The 21,867-nt window shown below is 45.3% G+C and overlaps 1 protein-coding gene and 1 long non-coding RNA gene across 5 annotated transcripts in view; one reads left to right on the forward strand and one right to left on the reverse strand.

The window, feature by feature from the left end:
* The window catches only part of LOC101012602 (cytochrome b5), a 38,494-nt gene that overhangs the window by 14,027 nt on the left and 2,600 nt on the right, over nt 1-21,867 (reverse strand). The gene's annotated exons all lie outside the window — the stretch shown is intronic.
* LOC103879836 lies at nt 10,229-21,622 on the forward strand. Of its 3 annotated transcripts, XR_004180109.1 has the most exons (4): nt 10,229-10,414; nt 11,106-11,309; nt 18,951-19,199; nt 19,768-21,622. It is a non-coding gene; the product is annotated as an uncharacterized LOC103879836 (long non-coding RNA). The 3 variants fall into 3 exon arrangements; XR_001897478.3 differs by lacking the exon at nt 11,106-11,309; XR_640610.4 differs by lacking the exons at nt 10,229-10,414; nt 11,106-11,309 and adding an exon at nt 14,469-14,568.

The raw sequence follows: 21,867 nt of genomic DNA on the forward strand, positions 1-21,867 counted from the left end.
CCACCTGCCTTAGCCTCACAAAGTGTTGGCATTTCAGGTGTGAGCCACACATTTGGAGACTAAAGAAAATGCTCTTCTTTGTCTGTCAGCATTCTGAAGAGACAAAGAGAAATTGGGAATGCTGGTGGTTATGCCATCTTGGTTACGCCCAGAGATCAATGTGTGGCAGGCCGTATATGTCCTAACGTTTAGGCGGGTTATAGCCCTTGGAGGTGGCCTGAAGAAAAGGCAAGGTAGAAAGTGGTAGAATAACAGGTAAGTAAAATTATCTGATGATTATCTAAAAGATTGAAGAAGACCAAAATGTGTGGTTACACATAGGTAAGATGAGAGGTAACAAAAGAGGTGAAATTCTCCCAAAGAACCTGAGCCTAATGGAAGCTGTGCTTCCACTTCGGTGAAGTGGGTGGCAGAAATCTGTCCTCCATAACGCACTCCTTGCTAAGCGTCTACTCATGCGACCATGCGTGGGAAGTGACCAGCTGCAGAACCTGGGGAGAGCATGTCACGGGACAGTGAGGAGGACCCAGAGGTGGGGATGGGCATGGAGATGCCAAGCCGTTTCCACGTGAGCTGCCCTCAACAGTCTTCCGTCTTTCTAGAGGAAGATTTCCATTTGTTCTTGTTATTATGCACTTGAGTTAATTCACCCAACAAACACGCATGAAGGTCTCCATGTGGCAGCCACAGTGGGAGCCAAGATAGCAATGGCTCCTGCCTCAGGGAGTTCACAGCCGGAGGGATGAAACAGAAGTAACTACAGGAGTAACTACCATGATGCCACTGCAAGTGACAGGAAATGTCCTGAGATGAACGAGTTTAGTGCCATGAAGAATATGACAGAGGAATGTCACCCACACAAAGGGGTCAGGACGGGCCTTGCTGAGCTGCACCACAAGGCGGGAGTGGCAGTCAACAAGGGCCAAGGGGTGTCCGGGGAAGGTGTTGCAGGGGCGAGGAACGGCGAGTTCAGGGTCTGGAAGGGAAGGACTCATAGGGTCCCAGGGTCCCCATAGGGTCCCCAGGAGAAAGGGCCAGGCCGTGTGCTGCTTTTGGGCCTCTCAAAGGATTCTGATGTTTGTCCTGTGAGCAATAAGATGCCATGGTAAGGATCTAAGTTGAGGAGGTAACGCAATCAGATTTAATTTTAAAATATAACCCAGGCTTCAGAGTGGACAGCAGACAAAAGGGCAAGAGAGGGTAAGGGAAGGCTGTTCTCTGCAGCCATTCCAGAGGGTAGGGTGGGGGCAGCTGCAGGTGCCAGGGTATGCACGGTGTGAGGCAGAGTGGACGAGAGGGCTTCCGGACAGTAAGGATGGTGGGGGAGACAGGAAGCACCACTGGAGCCAATGTTTGGCTTGCACAACTGAATGGAAGATGGGGCCAAATGCTGAGAACAGGTGTCAGGGAGAGAGACCACGTTTAGGGCGAAACCGGTTACTGGAACTCACTCATCATGCCCACATATCTTGTGGCTCCGAATGTCTCCCACATGCTTTTGTGAAATCTCCACTTTGTAAGTTACCCAAATATACCTTGTTCTCGACGGCATATGAGAATACCCAGATACAACCCGGGGAACACCAATAACTGGAAATGGCTTTTGCTTTTTGCATCTACAATTTAAAGGTTAGCTATGGGAAAATAAACAGGAAATATGCTTTCAAAGATTGAAGGTCGACACAGCCTAAATTCAGAAGACATTAACTGCCACACCCCTACCCAATGCAATACTAAAGGACTCTCAGGAAGACACAGTACACCCCTGCATTGTAAGCAGCAATGTCGGCTCCCAGCTCCTGTTGCTCCGTGGCTTTAGACAGCTCACATATAAAAGTTCGCAGCAGAATTTTGCACAGCGGTTCTCTTGTCCTTGAGTTGCCTTCTTTATTTGCCTTCCAGGGGAACAGGCTCTGCTTGTGTTCTTCCAACCTTCTCGGCCACCACAGTCTCCTGATGTCTACGTGTCTAAACACAGGAGCACCCTGGGGCTCAGTCCCTGGCCCTCACCCCTCCTCCATCTGTGTTGGCTGTCCTGATGATCTTATCAAGTCTCCCCACTTAGAGTATCATCTGTCAGCCAAGGAAAGCAGTGGAAGAGCCCCAGGTCCCTCCCACGCGCAGAAGCTACTCAGCACTTCCACTCCACAGCTAACGCACACCCCAGCATAACAGGACCAAACGGCATGTCTCACTTTCTCCCCCAAAACACACTCCTTCCAGTCTTTCATTCACAGGAAATGCTGCCACCACACACCTGGATGCTGCAGCCAAAAGTCTAGGAGTCAAGCTTTATTCCTCTTTCTTTCTTCATCTACTCCATCAGCCAATCTAGTTGGCAATCTTCCAAACAGACTGAGAATCTAACCACCTCTCACCACTTCCCCTGCCACCACCCAGAACAACAGCAATTGTCACCGAGCTGGTCTCCCATCCTCCCTAGCATCAGTTCCCCTGAGATTGCCATGCCATGAAGACTTAGAAGCTGATTATGGTACCTTGGGAAAGGATCATGCTGCCGTAGTCTAGAGGGGTGGCAGTAATGGTGATGCAGAGATAGAAGGTAAAGTAAGGGAGTTTCAGAGATGAAACAGATGCCTTCAGTGATATTCTAACGGTAACAGGTTCCCACTGCTGTTAACAAACATCCAGTATTTGCCATGTCCTACAAGGCCCTTGCTCATGAGCATGGCCACACAGCCTCTGGCAGGCCCTCCAGCTGGCCACACTCGGTCCCCATCTCAGAACCCAACATCTGCCTTCTGCTTGGGATGCTGGTCTCCCAGACCTTTACAAGATTTCATCCATCACCTCACTTATGCTCTGCTCAAATGTCAACACCTCAGAGCCCTCCCCTGATTTCCCCATCTAAAGCAGCCTGCCTGGGTGTGGTGGCTCACGCTGGTAATCCTAACACTTTGGGAGACCAATGTGGGAGGACTGCTTGAGGCAAGAAGTTCAACGTCGCAGTGAGCTATGACTGCATCATTGCACTCCAGCCGAGGCAACAGAGCAAGACCCCATCATTCACTAAGTTAAATAATTAATTAAAGCAGCCTGCCTGTGTCCCCACACTATTGCCTTTATCCTTTACTGCTGTATTTCCCTCTCAGTATTTATCACTACCTACAATTATTGTCAGCCCTCATATCCACGGGTTCCTTACCCGTAGATTCAACCAACCATGGATGGAAAATATCCAGGAAAAAAAACTGCTTCTGTACTGAACATGAACAGGCTTCTTTTCTTGTCAATGCTTTCTAAACCATACAGTCTAATAACTGTTCAGCTAACATTTCCTTTACATTAGGTATTATAAGTAATCTAGATTTAAAATATTCAGGAGGATGCTTACAGGTTATATGCAAATACGACATCACTCTATATCAGGAACTTGAGCACCCTCGGGGTTTGGTATCGAGGGAGGTCCCAGAGCTCCTCCCTGGAGCATACCTAGTGACAGCGACATTTCATATCAATTTGTTTCCAAGATTCATGGATCTGTCTTGTTCATCACTGTTTCTCTAACTCTTAGTTCAATACCCATAAGTATTCATTGGATAAATAAATGAGATAAGCACGGATCATTCCTACACACTGGTTTTGTAATTATTATATATAACCAGTTCAGTGGCTGATGGGAACTTTCCCTCTCATTCCAACTCCTCCTTTCATAGCACTCTACTTTTTCTGGGCTCTAACAGTTCTTCCCATTCAAATCATATGATTTCATACTTAACTGCTGTCTGATTCAGTTCATCAAAACATTTTACTGTCTACTATGTGCAAGGCATTGTGTGGGACAGAAAAAAGTGCATGAAACATCAATGTGATCCAAGCTTGAAGAAGCATGCAGTTCATCTGGGGATAAAGAAATAGCACAGAAGAGACTTCTGGCCTTCCCTGAGACAGCCTCATAGTTCTGACTGTCTACAGATGACCCAATGGGTCCTAAACTCGCAGTAGCTGAAATATCACTGAAGTGTGGATTTGGGTGACTTTCCCTGAAGGCAGGAATGAACGAGCCCCATAGCTACCACGGGTACCTCTCTGACTCTCCAGCCCTCATCCCACAGTGCAGTTGGATGATTCTCACCTTCTTTTTTAATGTTTAAAAATGTTCCCCAGATTTATCAAGGCATATTTAAGAAATAAAAATTAAAATTGTATATATGTAAAGTATACAGTGTAAGGCTTTGATACACATATACATTGTGAAATGATTCAATCAAGCTAATCACCATATCCACCACCTCATGTACTTACCGTGTGTGTGTGTGTGTGTGCGCATGCACGCGTGTGTGGTGAGATCACTTAAGATGTATTTTCCCAGCAATCTTCAACTACACCAATACATTAACTGTAGTTACCTTGTGTGCAAACTATCTCTAGAACAAGAGTTTGCCACAAACCGAACTACTCTGGCAGAATACGCTGCTATCAACTGACTCATGCAAGGAGAGGCCAATATAAAAGTTGAAGATGGCCAAGGACCAAATGAGTCTCCTACGACTCTGTGGCAGGTTTCAGGATCAAGCCGGACCTGTTTCACCATCTTGCCAACCCGAAGGCATAAAGAGGTATAGAAAGTAAAAAGTTTCCTCTTCAAAGCTCCCCTTCTTCTTAAAAAATAAATCCTAATGTTAGAAATAATAGATTCTTTTAAAGACTAACTTTCTTCAAGCCTCCTTGCTTTGTGCTAATAACTCTTTGTTAAGCCCTATCCTATATAATTGTTGGACATGCTCACAGACACATTCCAGCTCACAGCCTATGCCCCTTTCTCATTTGGAATTGTTATTGCTTCCTTAAACCTTTCCTAAGTAACTTCTTTGTTCTTCTTTGCACTTACCTATTTAGGAAAGTTTTAGGCTATTAGCAAACTGGGTATCAGTTTAAGAGTGTGAGGTCCTGCTCCAGCCAATGGATGCAGGACATAGCAGTAAGGACGAACCAAATGTGTAAGGGATAAATATGTCTGCTTTTCCTTTGTCCGGGTGTGCTCTCGCCATTGTTCCATCCGCCACTGAGCACCGTTTCTGCAGAAAGTAAAGACTGCTTTGCTGAGAGATCTTTTGTCTCCATGCTGACATTTCCTTGCAATACCAATTATCTATTTCTAACAATTTTGGTATTTCTAACAAGAGGTGAAGTGAAGAAGTTCCTGTCTGGATAATGACAAGGCAAAGAAGGCTTGTACAGCAGCGTTTCTTTTATTTACATTAATCTAATATAAATTAAGAGTTTTATGGTGGCCAGGCACAGTGCCTCATGCCTGTAATCCCAGTACTTTGGGAGGCTGAGGTGGGTGGATCACCTGAGGTCAGAAGTTCAAGACCAGCCTGGCCAACATGGTGAAACCCTGTCTCTACTAAAAATACAAAAACATTAGACAGGTGAAGTGGTGGGTGCTTGTAATCTCAGCTACTTGGGAGTCTGAGGCAAGAGAATTGCTCGAACCCAGGAGGCAGAGGTTGCAGTGAGCTGAGATCATGCCACTGCACTCCAGCCTGAGCGACAAAAGCGAGACTCCATCTCAAAAACAAAATTAAAAAAAAAACAAAAAAAACAAAAAAGAGTTTTATGGCTTTAGTCCTTGTTTTTACTATCACTAAAAATCTGGTGTCTTAACCTTTTCAGTTATACTTCATGTAATGTGAGAAACACAGTTGTAATTGTACTTGTAAAGCTGAGGATTTATCAAGGTCAAGGGTCCACCAAATACGTATGCACAAAAACGAAAGGAATGCAAATGTGGCAGAAAATGAAGTGCTAGCTGAATGGCATCAATAACTTCAAGGAAAGACTAGGTCATCTCAGCTACGAGGACAGTCAAGGGAAGAAGCTCTTCTGTGCTGAGTGACCGACTGGAGGGTACGATCACCCCTCTGCCCAACACCAGTCATCCCAACGAACAGCACTTCCTGCACCTCTGCGCTATTCAAGGATCTAAGAGGTACAGCCTTGGTTTCCTAAGAAATAAAAGAGTTTAAAAAGGAAGAAAATCCTGTTTTTACAAACTTGGTAAATTATTCTTCACTGGGCACCAAATATCCATAATGAATTAAGCACTATTTACAGTCCTTTGGACAATGCTAACACACAAAAACAAGCTTTTCATTTCATCCTTCATTCATAGCACCAAGCCAGTATTTTCACGTAGACACTGCTGAGTGACCTGCTGTGAAAAAGCAACACACTTAAGGCTGCTGGGCAACACACAGCTCATCAGCTACGAACCGGCCTAGCCATGGCCCTTGCCCTGCCTCTTTCTAAATATACTCTAAGCAGTAAGGATTTGCTCTAAACTGAAAGACGCTCAATGCAGGTGGGATTCACCTGCTCCTGGGATTCTTCCTGCAGGAGAGATGCCAAGGCTATCAGGACCAGCTCTACACTCACAGTTCCCCTGGGGATCACAGGGCTTCCTTCCTTCATACCTGTGTTGTAAGAACCTCGCTGGGAAGACACGTGGCCTGCTTAATGCCATATTGCTCAGTGGTTTCCACCAAGATCACACAAAAAAGAAGCTGACCCAAACCCTCCGGACAATACTGGCAGGCCCCATGGATGGCCCACCCAGGACTGTTCACATGGCACAGCCAGTCCCTAGAAGGCCTTCTTCATTGGCACACCATTCTCCAGTTCTCAAATGATCCCTACTTCAGTAATAAGTAACAGTGAGAGAGCGCACACATGGCTGCTTCCAAATGAAAATAAGGAGTCCAATTTCCCATATAAGAAAAAATGAGTATCAGAGTAAAATAGCAGAAGGTGATTTATAATAGCACAATAGTGCAAATGTGTCACAAGTCAGCTGTAAAGTAAGCACAATCAATAAAAACATGATCTTGAGATAACTTCGTATGTTAAGAGGCCAAGAATGAGAAAATATACACGAGTGATGTTTCCACTTCTTTTTAGAATGAGTCCAAAGAGAAATGCTAAATAAATGTCTTATTAGAGAGTCCACAGTATAAAGGATTTTTAAAACTGCAAGAAAATTATATTTTCTACTTAAGAGTGTACACTAAAAGTGGATCTATAAAAACTAGCAAGATAAAATAAATTTGATGCGACTCGATACAGATGATTTCAATAAATAATAAATTCTTAGTGTGAAGGCAATAACCTTAGGGAGAAAGAAAATGCTGTGGGTAAAATCAGTCACTCTAGGTTTGAATGTGCAGTCTGTAACTGTTACTTATTCAGAAACTGGTCACTGGGTGAAAACGATTACCGGGCCTATTCTTCATTCCTGTTGTTTCTAGGGCCATTTCATAGTTCCTTACTCTACCCAGAAAGTAAAAATGGGTATAAACTATATTTTTGGAATTATCTTTGCCAGCTATATTCCTCAAGTAACTAGGTCAAATGAGATTGTCTTAAGCTTGATACAGAATAATATTTTTGTTTAATGTTGCCCTTAACTCCTAAAATTGCTACATTTTAGTGGCCTTGGAGAAACAAGTTATAAAATCTCAAACTCAAAGGTTAACAGTCTGGCTCACTTGACAGCAGATAAGGGAAACTAGGGAGGGCCTCCGGCTGCAGCTGCCAGCTGCTCTTCCTCAGTCCAGTCCTTATCCCACTTTTGTCCCTTGCGTATATTGCTGCTGGGATCTCAACCTCAAATATTGTTTTCACCATTTCTTGTACCCTCCTCAAAAACCTACGGTGGTGAATTTCTGCAGCTAAATCAAACGCCTCTGGAACTTCTCAAAGAGAGCGTCAACACCTACGCAGCACAGGAGCTGCCCTTAGTTGAACAAATCAGGGGACTGGGAGGGGGACGGAATTGTTCATTGCTCCAATGTCTGTTTCTCCTTTCCTCCCTAATACTGAAAACTCTGAGCTGGGAACGGCCAACAAAGAAAGATGATAGAAATACTTCCCAGCCTCCTTGCAGCTGCGTATCTCATGTGGTTAAACTCTGGCTCATGGAATGGAAGAACCTTCCAGAAGTCTTCCCGCTGGAGTGGTGGATCCCCTGTGCCCTGTCTTCCTTCATCCTGCTGCCTGGGGTGAAGATACCACCTCCGAGCACCAGGATGAGGCTGTCCCCAGGACTGGCCAAGAAGGGAGTGGGATGCAGCTATCACACAGCTCTGGTGGCAAAGCTCACTTCTTTAGGGCAAATAAACTCCTGTCCTGCTTAAGCCAGTATCAGGGGATCTCCTGAGCCTAATCCTTATTACAACATCAATCATTTAGTCAAGAAACGCGGCCTGTGTGAACATGCAGAAGCATCTGAAACTCATGAATACACAGTCCGGAGCCTGGAGAAGCTTCCTACCAATCAGGGACTGCACCAAGCAGCAAGAGGAACATGAAGGGGCATCTGAATTGTTGCCTGAACACAGTAGAGTCTGGAAAAGTGGGAGCTATTAAAAAATAACCTCAGCCCCTTTACAATAGTTAGGATGTGGATCAACAGAGCAGATAAATAAAGAGGAAGAAGCTGAAAAGGAGAGGCTTGAAGAACATGCTGGAGGAGCCATCACCACAAGGCAGGGTGGCCGGGGAGGACCTGGCGGTGTGTAGATCAGACACCCCAACACCAGTGCAGCACCGGGATCTGACCCAGCTCGGAGGCTTCTCCAACCCCATCTCTCCCCCTCGACCCATCACAAGCTCCAGCCTTAATACTTAACTGCTCTCAGCTTCCTGCACAGCTCACTATCCTCCGCCTCCTCTGTGAGCCCGGCATCAAAACCAGGCAACTGAGCTGGAGATCTGGACTCAAAACAGTGGGCTGAAGGTGAAAAATCCCAGAGGCTTAGAGGTGCAAAGGACCTTCAGAGGCTCAACATCCTAAATTTTCAGACAGAGAAAATGGGATACAGAGGAATGAAGCCCAGTGCCACCCTGAAAGCTCACGAGGGAGGTGGAACGGGAACCCTGCTTTCTGACTTTGAGAGTTCAGTTCCCCCCACCTTTTTTTTTTGAACATGCAAATGACCATTTTTACATTTCTGAACAAAGTGTCTTTACATATAAAAAGATGTCTTAAAAATAAAGTTTCTTCATAAATTTCCCTTTTGAGAATTTGGGAGAAAATTTCACATACTTCTAAACCTCAAGAAATGTTGTCATCTGCCCTGCCTTTCTGGGCCTTACAGAATGGCCCAGAAAGGCAGGGCAGATGACAACATGTACAGAAGATTCAAAACACACACACACACGTGTGCGCGCACACACCCACAGACACCCACACACACACCCTACTGTCAGGGTTCTACTTGACTACAAGGTTGTCCCTATTAAACAGTCAAAAGCGTATGCAAAACGACGCTACAATATGACAATCTGCAGCAGGTCAAAGTCATGCCTTCGGAGGGTTTGCATAACCAAGCAAAAACGAACCCGGGGGAATGAACGCAGGCCGCCTGACTCCACACCAGGTCTCCTAACCACTGTGTGTACTGAGAGGAGAGCCACTTTCCTGAGATCTGCTAACAGGGGTCTAAGTCCAGATGATTCCTGCGTCCCTCAGGCACAGTCTCTCTGGCAGCTACCCATCTGCAGGATTAAGTCGTATAATTAATTAGTAGACTCCTTGGCAAGTAAGAGATGTTCGAAAAGGACAACCCTAACAAAAAACTCTTTTCACCCAAATGCAATGCTAAGCGACTAACGTCCATCCACTCTGGAGTTTTAAACAGGATCTTTCATTCCAAATGCTTGACACTAACAGAAAAGGTGGGGTAAAGAGACTGTCCATAAACAATGACTAGGCAAAAATGAACTTATTTAAAGAGCTTATCTGCAATAGTTAAGCCAAAAATGAAAACAACTCGAAAGAGTTTGGAGAATGAACCATTGATGCAAGATTTAGAGTAAGATAACAAGATGCCCTGATCAAACATTTCCTATCACTTCCAGATGCTGTTTTTCTAAGACGGGAAAAGGTGATGGCCTCCAAGTTGGTTTGAGCTCATCAGACTTCTGTCCTGCTCTATTCTGGACTCTGTGGAGGGGCCAGCGTCTGCATGGGGCACCAACTCGGGGCTTCATATCCGCCCTCTCACTGAATCCCCACAAGCATTGTTGGAATTACTTTCCATTTCACCTTGAAGGTCACGGCATGAAACTAAAGAGGCCGCTCTGGCCGTCACCCAGCTTGCCTACGGGACCCACAAACTCATTCAAACATCTGACGAATGCCAAGCCATGCTCTGTTGCTACCAAAATGGCAAAGTCATGGCCCCACCCTCAAGAAGTTAGAGTCTAGTAAGGAAACAGCTATGTAGACAAACAGCTAAATGTGGTGAGCATCAGGTGTGGGAGTCATGGCACAAAAGATGGAGGGATTAACTCTCCCAGGAGTGTGAGGCAGATAAAGGGCCCAGGAGGGGTCACTCAGGAGGCAACGCTTGGACTCTGTGTGAACATTTCAGCAGGAGTTTACCAGGTGAGCAAGGGGAGGTATCCCAAGGCTGGGACACAGACACAGGGAGGCCCTGAGGCAGAACGCAATGGTGTCATGGAGGATACAGGGGTAACTTTATATGGCTCAGGTGAGGGCTTGGGTCTCCAGTGAGAAATTAGCCCAGACTGGAAAAGAGCACCTGGAGTTTCTGCCGAAGAGCTCTGCATTTCACAGCCTGAAAAAATGCCTTCAACTTCTGTCCTTTCCACTCTAGCAGCCAGGGAAAAAGTCTAGGGACAAATAATGGCAAATATCAGTGGGTAACATTTAACAAATGCTCACTGTGTATAGGGAAGTGTTCTGAGCACTTGTGTGGACCCTCCCAAAGTTCACAAGCCCAAGAGGCAGGCATTACCATTACTATTATCCCCACTTTACAGACAGAGGTGACGGAGTCAGTTAGGGGAGGCCCTGGGAAATGAACGTAGGCTGCATGACTCCACACCAGGTCTCCTAACCACTGTGTGTACTGAGAGGAGAGCCACTTCCCTGAGATCTGCTAACAGAGGTCTAAGTCCAGATGATTCCTGAGTCCCTCGGGCACAGTCTATCTAGCAGCTACCCATCTGCAGGATTAAGTGAATTAATTAGTACACTCTTTGGCAAGTAGAGATGTTTGAGAAAGATCAATTCACTTTCCCTTCTTCCCCATCCCCATTTTATATTGCCACAGAGACTATCTATAGTCCCTGGCACAGTTCCTGGCCTTTCTAAATTGCTGAAGGCCAATTCCAGCACCAAACCCAAGGGACTCCCTTCTCACCACCTCTCCTTCTCACCACCTCTCCTTCAACCTCAAAAGTTTTCTCTGGATTTAATCAACTGGCTGGATTCTACTGAACCACAGAACCAAACGGCACACATTCATAGAAACATGGTAAGAACAATAGACATTTCTACATGAGATGGTTCTTAAAGGTTAGTTAGGCCAAAGGCGGACAGGTCTCATAGACAGACTGTGAGCTGGCAACCATCCTGCAGAACGCTGTTAGAATTTCCTCTTCTTGAAAAAGATAAGCAAAATTCTTCTTAATTACTTTTAGAACTGAATTAGTAAATGTTTGGTCTAAAACGTACTGGGAACCAAATCCAGCCTGGGCGACAAAGTAAGACTTAAATAAATAATAAATAAAAATAAATAAAAACAAAAGAAGAGATAACAGAATAGCCTACGCTGAGCCCAGAGGTGGAAGAAAGCAGGATTGACAGTGGCATGTGCCCATCCCTCTCTTTTGTTGTTTTTCCTGTCAATACCAAATAACTAGGCCTCTCTTTCATGTTTAATCATAATAAACTGGGTTGAAATATGCAGGTGAGACAAAGGAGAAATAAAATAAGGTATCAGAAAATTATTCAATGTCACCCAACGGTCATTCCACATCAGCTTTCTAGTATTTTATATTTATAAACTTTTAATTCTTCATTCAATCAATAAATATTTAGCCCTTTCTATGTGCCAGCATTGTTCTAAGAACTGGATTTATCAGTGAATAAAAGAGAAAAAGTCCTGCATTCACAGAGCATACATTTCTAGTGGAAGGGCACAGAGAAGCAAAAACTAATAAATGAGTAAATTATACTGTATGTTACAAGGTAATACATGCTATGGGGGAAAACTCAGCAGCATAGCTGGGCTCAGGAGTGCAGGGGGCTGCGGTCATATCCAGGCTTAAATACGGTGGTCAGGATACGCCTCGTTGAGGTGACTGTGAGTGAGGACTCAAAGGAGGTGAGGCAGGGAACCATATGTTATTTGGGGGGAATAACCTTCCAGTGCAAAGAACTGAAAATGGATCACAGTTCTACTACGTCTAAGAATTCTTTGCCTAATCCTAAGTCACTTTAAAAAGTTTTACCTGTTGGCCAGGTGCAGTGGCTCATGCCTGTAATCCCAGCACTTTGGGAGGTCAAGGCAGGTAGACCACTTGAGCCTCAGGAGTTTGAGACCAGCTGGCAGCTGGGCAACATGGCAAAACCCTGTCTCTACAAAAAAAAAAAAAAAAAAAGGAAAATTAGCCAGGCGTGGTGGTGCATGCCTGCAGTCCTCGCTACTTGGGAGGCAGAGGCTGGAGAATCACCTGAGTTGAGTCCAGGTGGTGGAGGCTGCAATGAACCGTGATCACGCTATTGGACTCCAGCCTGAGTGAGAGTATGACCCTATCTCAAAAAAAAAAAAAGTTTTACATTTTATATTTAGATCTATGCTCCATTCTGAGTTAATTTTGGCATAAGATGTGAGGTTTAAGTCAAGGTTTATATTTTTGATTATTGATGTCCGATTGTTCCAGAATTACGTGCTGCAAAGGCTATCCTTCCTCTATGGAATTGCTTTTCCATCTCTGTCAACGAGGTGGAAATCTCTGTGTGAGTCTATCTCTGGCCTCTCTATTCTGCTACATGGACATGTATGTGTCCCTTTGCCAGAACTACACTTTCCTGATGACTGCAGCCATATCCTAAGTCTTAAAAACGGGCAGGGTATTAAGTCCTTGAAGGGTTTAAACAGAGTACACTGACCCGATTTGACTTTAAAATGTCACTCTGTTATGGTGAGAATACACTGTTGGGGGCAAGAGGGGACCAGGCGAGAGAAGATGGAGGCTCCAACCAGGGGAACAGCAGTAGAGATGGTAAAAAATGGGTGAGATTCTGACATTATGAAAGTTAAGCCCACAGAACGTCCTGGTGGACAGGATGTGGGTATGAGAGAAGGGAAGAGAGGAGTACGACCCCCAGGCTTTTGGCCTGAGCAGCTGGGAGAATGGAAGTGCCATCTGCTAAGATGGGGACACGTGGAGGGAGCAGGTGTGGGACAGGAAACCACTTCAGTGTTCCCCACATTAGGGTGAGAAGCCTACTGGACACCTAACTGTGATGTAGCCTCAGGGATACAAGAGCCAGTTCAGGACAGAGGTCTTTCTGGCCAGGATGTGACAATCCAGGATTCATTAGCACATTAAAGCCATGCTACTGTGTGAGCCTGCCAAAGCGGAAAAGCCCAGGCCCCAGGGGGTCCTCCAGTAAGGAGGTCAGACAGAAGAGAAGTGGGAAAAGGAGACCCGAGGTGGAGGGAGGAGGGAACCAGGAGAAGATGGCAACCCAGGGGGGTGAGCATCTGTGTCAGACTCTGCTGAGCCACTGTGTTGGAGAACTGAGAGCTGACACGAGGCACCCTGGGAGATCTTGGCAAGAGAAGTTGTGGTGAATGGGTGTGGTTTAAAAGGGAATGGAGGAGGTGGATTGGAGGCCAGGCTTAACAACCCTTTCAGAGCGTTCTACTATTCAGGGGAGCAGAAAAATGAGTAAATCCTGGAGGGGGCAGGAGAGTCAAAGGAGGCTCTGTGTGTGTGTTTGTGTTTGTGTGTGTGTATGTGTTTGTGTGTGTCTGTGTGTGTCTGTGTGTGTGTTTGTGTGTGTGTGTCTGTGTGTGTGTCTGTGTGTGTTTGTGTGTGTGTGTGTGTGTCTGTGTGTGTGTTTGTGTGTGTTTGTGTTTGTGTGTGTGTGTTTGTGTGTGTGTTTGTGTGTGTGTGTGTGTTCCAGGGGAGAAGGGAGTGTGTGTGTTTCTGCAGGAGAGGAGGGTGTGTGTGTGTGTGTGTCCGTGCGTGTGTTTTGCAGGAAAGGAGAAAAAACAGCAGGAACACTGACGAGAATAACCCAGCGGGGTGCGGCCCAGAAGGGCCTGCTTTACACCAGGGAACGTGGGGTGGTTTAGGGAGCGTCTGTGAGTGCAAAGGGGACTAGGATTTCAGGCACAGGTGGAGGCCCGGGTTCTGGGCAGGAAGAGACTGGAAAATGCAGACCAAAGTGCTCCCCTCACCTTTAATTCTCCTCATCCTTTCTGCTGACTGCAAGGGAGCCTCCCTCGATGTCATTCTTGTGTTCCATGCCCCATGACTATGTCACAATCCAGACTTTCACAATAGAGTCCCACTAGTTTCTAAGTGCGCAATCCTCAGGGACAAAATCCCAGGCCAAGGCCTACAGAGTAAGAAGAGATCACACTAGTACGTGCCCTGCGTGGAAAAAGGGGGAAAAAATAAGACAGTCACAGAGCAGGGACTTGTGTCTGCTCTTCCACCAGGCTCTCCTCTTCCGTCCTGGAAAGTTACTTCCTGGCACCGGACAAAGGCCGCAGAGTAAGAAGGGATCACACTAGTATGTGTTATGTATGAAAAAAGAGGGAAAAAAAAGATAGTCACAGGGCAGGGGGCTCGTGTCTGTTCCTCTCCTCTTCCATCTCCGGAAGAGTGACTTCCTGGCACTGGACATGGGCCGCAGAGTAAGAAGGGATCACACTAGTATGTGTTATGTACGAAAAAGGAGGAAAAAAAAGATCGTCACAGGGCAGGGGGCTCGTGTCTGTTCCTCTCCTCTTCCATCTTGGGAAGAGTGACTTCCTGGCACTGGACATGGGCCAGGTGCACAGCAGCCAGACAGGCAGGAGCCCTCATCGTGTGCAGAAAGCAGCAGACAGGCAGCGTATCACGGCCGGGGGGTGTCTAACTGCTAGCAGAGGCGCAAAACGGATGGGACACCACGCTGAGACCTGAACAGGCTCGAGACTGACACAGGGGAAAACAGAGCAAAGGTTTTAAGGCAAAAACAAGTTTGCCTTGTTTGAGAAACAGAGAGAAAGGGTCAATGTGATCAGGTGTGGGCATTAGCAGTGAGGACACGGTGTTATCTGCTGAGGTGGGGGAGGTAGATAAGGGCCGGATCACTCGGAGCTTTCCAAACCAGGGCAAAGAGATACGATTTTATTCTAAATGCAACAGGAAGCCATTGAAAGGAAATAAACAGAGAAACGATAATCTGTTTCCAAAAGATGAAGTTTGTTTGTATGTGCTTCTTCTAGAAATCATACTTTTTAAAGAAGTAAATAGCATTTATTACTCAAGCTGGAAACTAATAAACTCACCACCCATTTGAGGGAACCAATGAAATCCTGAGAATTGACTTCCCAGTGGCCACCACGAGAGGTGGCAAAGATACAAGAGACGCCACGCCGGGGCATCTGCTCTCAGCTTAGAAGAGGAAGATGTTCTAACCACCCTGCAACCAGCCGCGTGGCAGATGCAGAGGGAATACGGACCCAGAAGGGGCGGGCGAGAGATGAATTGGACCCACTGAGGGATTTATCAGAGCAGGAACCTCCTCGGATTTCCATTTAAACAATCCTTCCCGGGGCAGTTATTTAAGAGGCCTTTTCCCAAACAGCACATGCCTCCTCATACATACCCACCACATGTGTAAACCATCTCTCTCTGAACCAAAACCACGCCGATGATTCAGCCCCTGCCAGGTGAGAGCAGCATCTGGGTCACGAACAAACTGCGGTCGTAAAGACTCCATCCCACTCCCTCTATTTGAAAACTCCTCTACAAGAAACAAGAATGGCTGTTTCCTTCACCTCCTACAAGGCAACAGAGTAAACTGACAACAGATGGAAAGAAAGGCATATTTTTGCCCATTGACCTTCCAAGGGTTTTGGCTTTGTTCAGATCTTTGCATCACAAATCCCCTTTGCTTTCTGCCTGGTTCCTACAGAGAACTCTCCAATGATGGAGGTCTCCAGCAAATGATAGCAACTCTGTTTCAGTGGGATGGACTTCTGCTTTTAAAGCTACCCTAGGTTCTCTTCGATACTCCTTGGGTCTCAAGCCTCAGCAGCAGACTCAGCACTGAAGACACTGGGCCGCAGTGCCTGCAGCCTGGACTGAAGCCCTGGCTTTGCTCCTTATTGTCTGTGGGACTTGCTGAGAAAGTTGCAAAATCTCCCTAAGACACAGCATCTTACCTTTAAAAGGGAGGACACCATCACCACGGACCCCATAGGGTTGCTTTGAAGATTAAAAGCACAGCCTGGGCACAGTGGCTCACACCACTTTGGGAGATTACCTCCCAAAGTAATCTTAGCACTCTGGGAGGCCAAGGCGAGTGGCTCACCTGAGGTCAGGAGTTCGAGACCAACCTGACCAACATGGTGAAACCCCATCTCTACTGAAAATACAAAATTAGTCAGCATGGTGGCGCATGCCTGTAAATCCCAGCTACTTGGGAGGCTGAGGCAAGAGAATCACTGGAACCTGGGAGGTGGAAGGTTGCAGTGAGCTGAGATAGAACCCCAGCCTGGGCAACAAGAGCAAAACTCCGTCTCAAAAAAAAAAAAAGAAAGAAAGAAAAGATTAAAAGCACAAATGCAAAGAAGGTTTTATGTGCAAAAAGCACTTGGCATACTCTCTAGCACATACTGAATGTCCATAAACATTCAGCCAATGTCCACTGCTATAACTTTTCTTATTAGCTCACTAGGGATTGTAGGGGAGGGGAGGATTCAAGAATAGCATTTACTTGGGGAGAGTTATGAATGGCATTTACTTAACACTTTCTGAGGAAGACCAGGGAAAGAAGGCTGGATATATTCTGTGGCCTGGCTAATTCTGGACACAGCTGGACAAAGCTTGATGACTAGGTCTGCCAAGAATAAACAATAGCAGGCAGTGAAAGAAACAAGCTAGAAACTGACACTCCCGAGGCCCTCAACTACAAAAGAGTTCAAGTGATTCCATTTCAAACAGGCTCCCGTGCCCACCAGCCAGGCAGAGGGGGCCCTTAACTGAGCCTAGAGGTTATGAATCACCCCACTCCTTCCCCTAAGTCCATATCCCTTATCCCTCCACCCCTCCAGAACCTCCCCAGCATCAGTGCTGACTCAGATGCCATCATTTTGGCATGGGCCTGCTAGAGACAGAATTCTATGGATCTAAGAAAGTAACTTCTTGCCATCATCCACAGAGATGTCAGCTCTAAGCCAACAGGCAGCACAGGCCAGATTCTATCAACAGCAAGAACTGAGTTGTCCCCACCCGATCTTCAGCTCACCCTCCCGGTCCCCATGTTGGAACTCAGTAAAAGGCACAGATACCCAGTTACCATATACACTCAAGACCATGTTCCCAAGAAAACTAGGTCCAAGGGTAATAGGGAAGAAAGCACACTTGATTAAAATGTTCTGTTTTTCAGAATTAAGGGCAATGAATTTCAACACCCATACTCTCTTCCCTGATCCCCGAGCCTTGGAAGCACTGGTCTATGCAACGTAGACAGCCATGCTCAATGGAAAATAACAAAGAGCAAGTCCCTACAACAAAACCTGCTAGAAAGGACTCTCTTGAGACTCCAAAAATGGCTCTGAGCCTGCTACTCAGCTTCCCATGTAGTCAGCTGCTGCCTCCGGTCACTTTTCTGATGCTTTGAGCCTTCAGACAATGAAATTCTTTCATAGAATAGACAAGGTATTACTTGCCACAGCTGCACTTTTAAGAGCATTTATAAGCTAAAGAGGCTAAAAAAGTATTCCATACATTTCCCTTTTCAACAGAAGTACACAGCCAAATAATTCAGGAAGGGGGCTGAATGAGGCGCAATCAAGTTCCTCCACTCCTAAGAACCGAGAAACGTACACACTGGTGTGCCACCCCAGGGCACTCTGGTAACATCCATCCAAATGTAGAGTGGCTCATGCCTGTAATCCCAGCACTTTGGGAGGCCAAAGGGGGCAGAGTACTTGAGCCTAGGAGTTCGAGACCAGCCTGGGCAACAACAGACTCCATCTCTACAAAAAATACAAAAATTAGCTGGGCATGGTGGCTCATGCCTGTGGTCCTAGCTATTCCAGAGGGGGGATCACTTGAGCCCAGGAGGTCGAGGCTGCAGTGAGCTGAGATCGCACCACTGCCCTCCAGCCTGGGTAACAGAGCAAGACTCCATCTCAAAAAAAAAAAAAAAAAAAGGTAGAAGTGTACATCCTTTCATCCAAGAATCCCACTTACAAAGATCTACCATAAGGAGGTAATTGCAGGTGGGAAACTAAAAACGTGGAAGGAGAGAGGATTCCGTACGTTAGGATCCCTCTATACAATAAGGAGGCAGCCTGGGAACAGGAGTTACTTAAATTCAGGACTGGTCCCTCAACACCTAGTCTAGTGGAGAAAAAGGGAGATTACAGAGCATGCAGAGCACATTTCCACGGACGCAAAGCACATCCACGAGCAGGACATTGTAGCAGTGAGTGTGCAAACTGCTCGTGCTGGCCACCTTCGGGGAGCAGTGAGTGTGCAAACTGCTCGTGCTGGCCACCTTCGGGCAGCAGAGCTGCAGGCAGCTTTGATTTTCTGCTTTGCAGTTTTCCACACTGTCCACTTCCTTAACATGATCATGTATTATTTTGCCTTACACAACAAAGTTGTATGTTTAAAAGCTCCCGAAATGGGATGATTTCCAATCACGCAAAGCACACATTCCTGAAAAATTGTTTCAAGTGAATATTTGTATTTTGAGTCATTTTGTTTACTAGTAAACACCGTAATTTCTGAGATATGTTCCTACTAAATAATGGACCTTCTACATAGAAACAATTTTTTTAAAATTTTTATTCAATCAAAATATAGTCACTTAAATGCCTTCTCTTTACATATTTTTTCCAGTGTTTTCACACATATCATTTCTCCCAATGCAGATGCCAGTGACAGAAGAGTCCCCACTTCAGAACAAGGAAAGTGACTGAAAGAACTACCTGACTTGCCCAAGGTCACCTCCGTGATAGGTCTAAGACCAGGTCTAGTTTTCCTAACCCCAGCCCAATGCTTTCCCGTGAATGCCCAGTGGGACAGGGTTGTTCAGACTCCACTCAACTGCAAAGGCACTTATCAGCCATCTTCACCGGGAGGACTTGTCAGAACACCAGAGATTCACGTTCAGTAGAATTGTGCGTATTATTTATTCCTTGATTTACCAAAGCTGGATTGCATGTGTTTTCCCTTCCTTATTTACAATTTTCAACTACCTTTAAGATCATCAAAAAGCAAAAGTTAATTTGGTGTTTCTTTACTGTTTTATTTTACTGTTTCAAAACAAAGTTGCCTCTTGGAACCTCTTTTCAAAAGTAGCAACAGATTACCAAAAAATATAGAGATATATGTAGAAATACATAAAAGACTTACGGGTTCACATTCCCCAGGTGGCCTTCTAAGATGTGGTTTTGTTATCACTTTACCCAAGATGCCTAAGCCACCAACACTACCAACAATACCTTTCTATTTCCCTCCTACAGACTCCATAATTTCTAAGTTTTATTTACTTAACGGTATATATTAAATAATAACAATGTTCCCATTTTACATGCATCAAAGGCATATTTGCCAACTGCAGCCTTTTAGTAACATGAGATTCAGAATACTATCAAATTTTCTTGCAAAAAGCAAAGGCATTTAGCATTTTAGCCCTAAATATGGTAGCTTTAACAAGGGTAAAGATACGTGTTCTATGTTTTTCAGAGTTAAGGGCAACGAATTTCAACACCCATACTCTCTTCCGCGATCCCCAAGCTTTAGAAGTACCGGTCTACGCAACGTAGGCAGCCATATTCAATGGAAAATATCAAACAGCAAGTCCCTACAACAACACCTGCTAGAAAGAACACTCTTCAGACTCCAAAAATCAAAGTGAGTCAGGAGCCAATAGCTTCTACGAGGCAGAATGCTGTAAAGAACATTTAAGGCTCAGGTCCAAGACTACCAGAATCCCAGGATCCCTAGAAAATGTTCTACAGAAACAAGTTTCCATTTTTATGATGTAAAGGGAGAGGAGACAACTTGACAAAAAGACATTACATTCTGCTTTATAAAGTTTTCCAGGACAACATCTATTTCACAAATCAAACACCCACTGTCTTGAACCAAAAGCAACATCTAATGCAACTGTTGTTAATTACAGGATACTGTTCTCTATCCCTTCCATGTAACTGTTGTTAGTTACAGGATACCTTTCTCTCTCCCTTCCACAGCTCTTTTAAAACCTGAATAGATGCTGCTGCCCAAATCGCAGAAAGGGAAATGCAAACATTTCTCCCCCCGCCCTAAATGCCTAAGTTTTCATTTCAAAGAACTATCCCTTGAAGTTCTATGATCAAGCAGACTCAGTTTCACAAATGTAAACTCAAAAATTATAACTCAGGATTGAAAAAAAATCTAGTTCAAAATATGTAGGCAATAAAGCTCAAAATCTTTTAAGTATCAGACAGTAACTAAGCACCTGCTGCTATGTAGACTGCCATTAGTAATAAACCAGTCTTTCCTCTTAGGTTTCTACCCCTCTTCCTGAACAGCAAAAACAGCTTTAGAGGCCATTATTTCAGGAGGTCAGAGCGCACACTGCACAGCTGAGCTTCAACCTGTGTTCTTGGCTTGTATCTGCCAGCAGAGCAGGATCCCTCCACCATCTCACCACACACCTTCTCAACATGAACGCGGACATGCACATAAATCTAGGACATTCTGAAAGAATGTGAAATACTCAGTCATGAGAAGTCTTGTCCATACGGATGGAGGATCTCACGGTAGACAAAGGTCTAGCCCATAATGACTGAAAGCTCATTTGAGAGTTAAGAGGGGAAGAAAAATCTTTCCTATTTAGGTAAATTAGGTGAGATAAAATATTTTTTAGTTAACACACAAAGGCTGCAAGAAATTCTGGAGCCTTTCAACAACAGAAGACAGGAAGGAGGACCGGGCAAGCGGGGAAGAAAGAGACATTCTGCACTCATTTCTGTTTTAAAAGTAGGTTCCAGACAGACAGACTGGCCTCCTAAAAGAACTACCTGGCAGGGCAGTGTGCTGAAGAGCTCTGAGTGAGAAGATGCGCGCTTATTTGAGATGTAATCCCAGGAGCACAGGCAGTCACCTGCAAGGAATCCTGGTTAGAATCTCAGGTAGAACCTGAGGCCCTGCCGGAGGCTGGGAAGCCAATGACCAGGGTATGCAATAAGCAAGAGATAGTCACAGAAAGTCAAAGCAAATAATATAAAGACGGCAAATGGAAAAATACGTCCATAAAAGGTCGAATCGGGAGGTGCTGAGAGGGCAGGCACAATCCAGGGAAAGGTTAAGTGGCCTTGCTGTTTCCCAGAACCACATGCTGGCAGACAGCGGAGGCAGAAGCGCCTGCAGTTCTCCGGACGCCTGAAGATCTCTCCAACCCCTTAAAGCCGACAGGACGAAAACCAAACTCCTTGTGTTTCTCCCACACCCCAGCCTCCTCACTCACGCCATCCTCCTAGCCGTTCCCGGGCTCAGCCACCCTCCTGTTCATTTTATTTGAGATGCATTCTCCACAAAAACTTTGAGTAAGAAAAAATAAAGGAATTTGTTTTCAGCTAATTTACGCACTCAAGGGCTTGCTCTCATCTCTCAGTTTTTCTTGGAAAATTTTTGCACAATCCTTCCTTTCCCAACTCACAGGAATGAAATGTGAAAGTAAATGGTTTTGAGTACATTTTAACAATAATCTTCACTTCCTTGTTATCTTCTCTGAAAATCTACCCCTAAAGTCATGCACCGTAACTTTAGTAATTTTTAAATTGGAGAGATTATGTGCCC

Source organism: Papio anubis, chromosome 19 (assembly GCF_008728515.1).
Source record: "Papio anubis isolate 15944 chromosome 19, Panubis1.0, whole genome shotgun sequence".
In the NCBI taxonomy this organism is placed as follows: domain Eukaryota; kingdom Metazoa; phylum Chordata; class Mammalia; order Primates; family Cercopithecidae; genus Papio; species Papio anubis.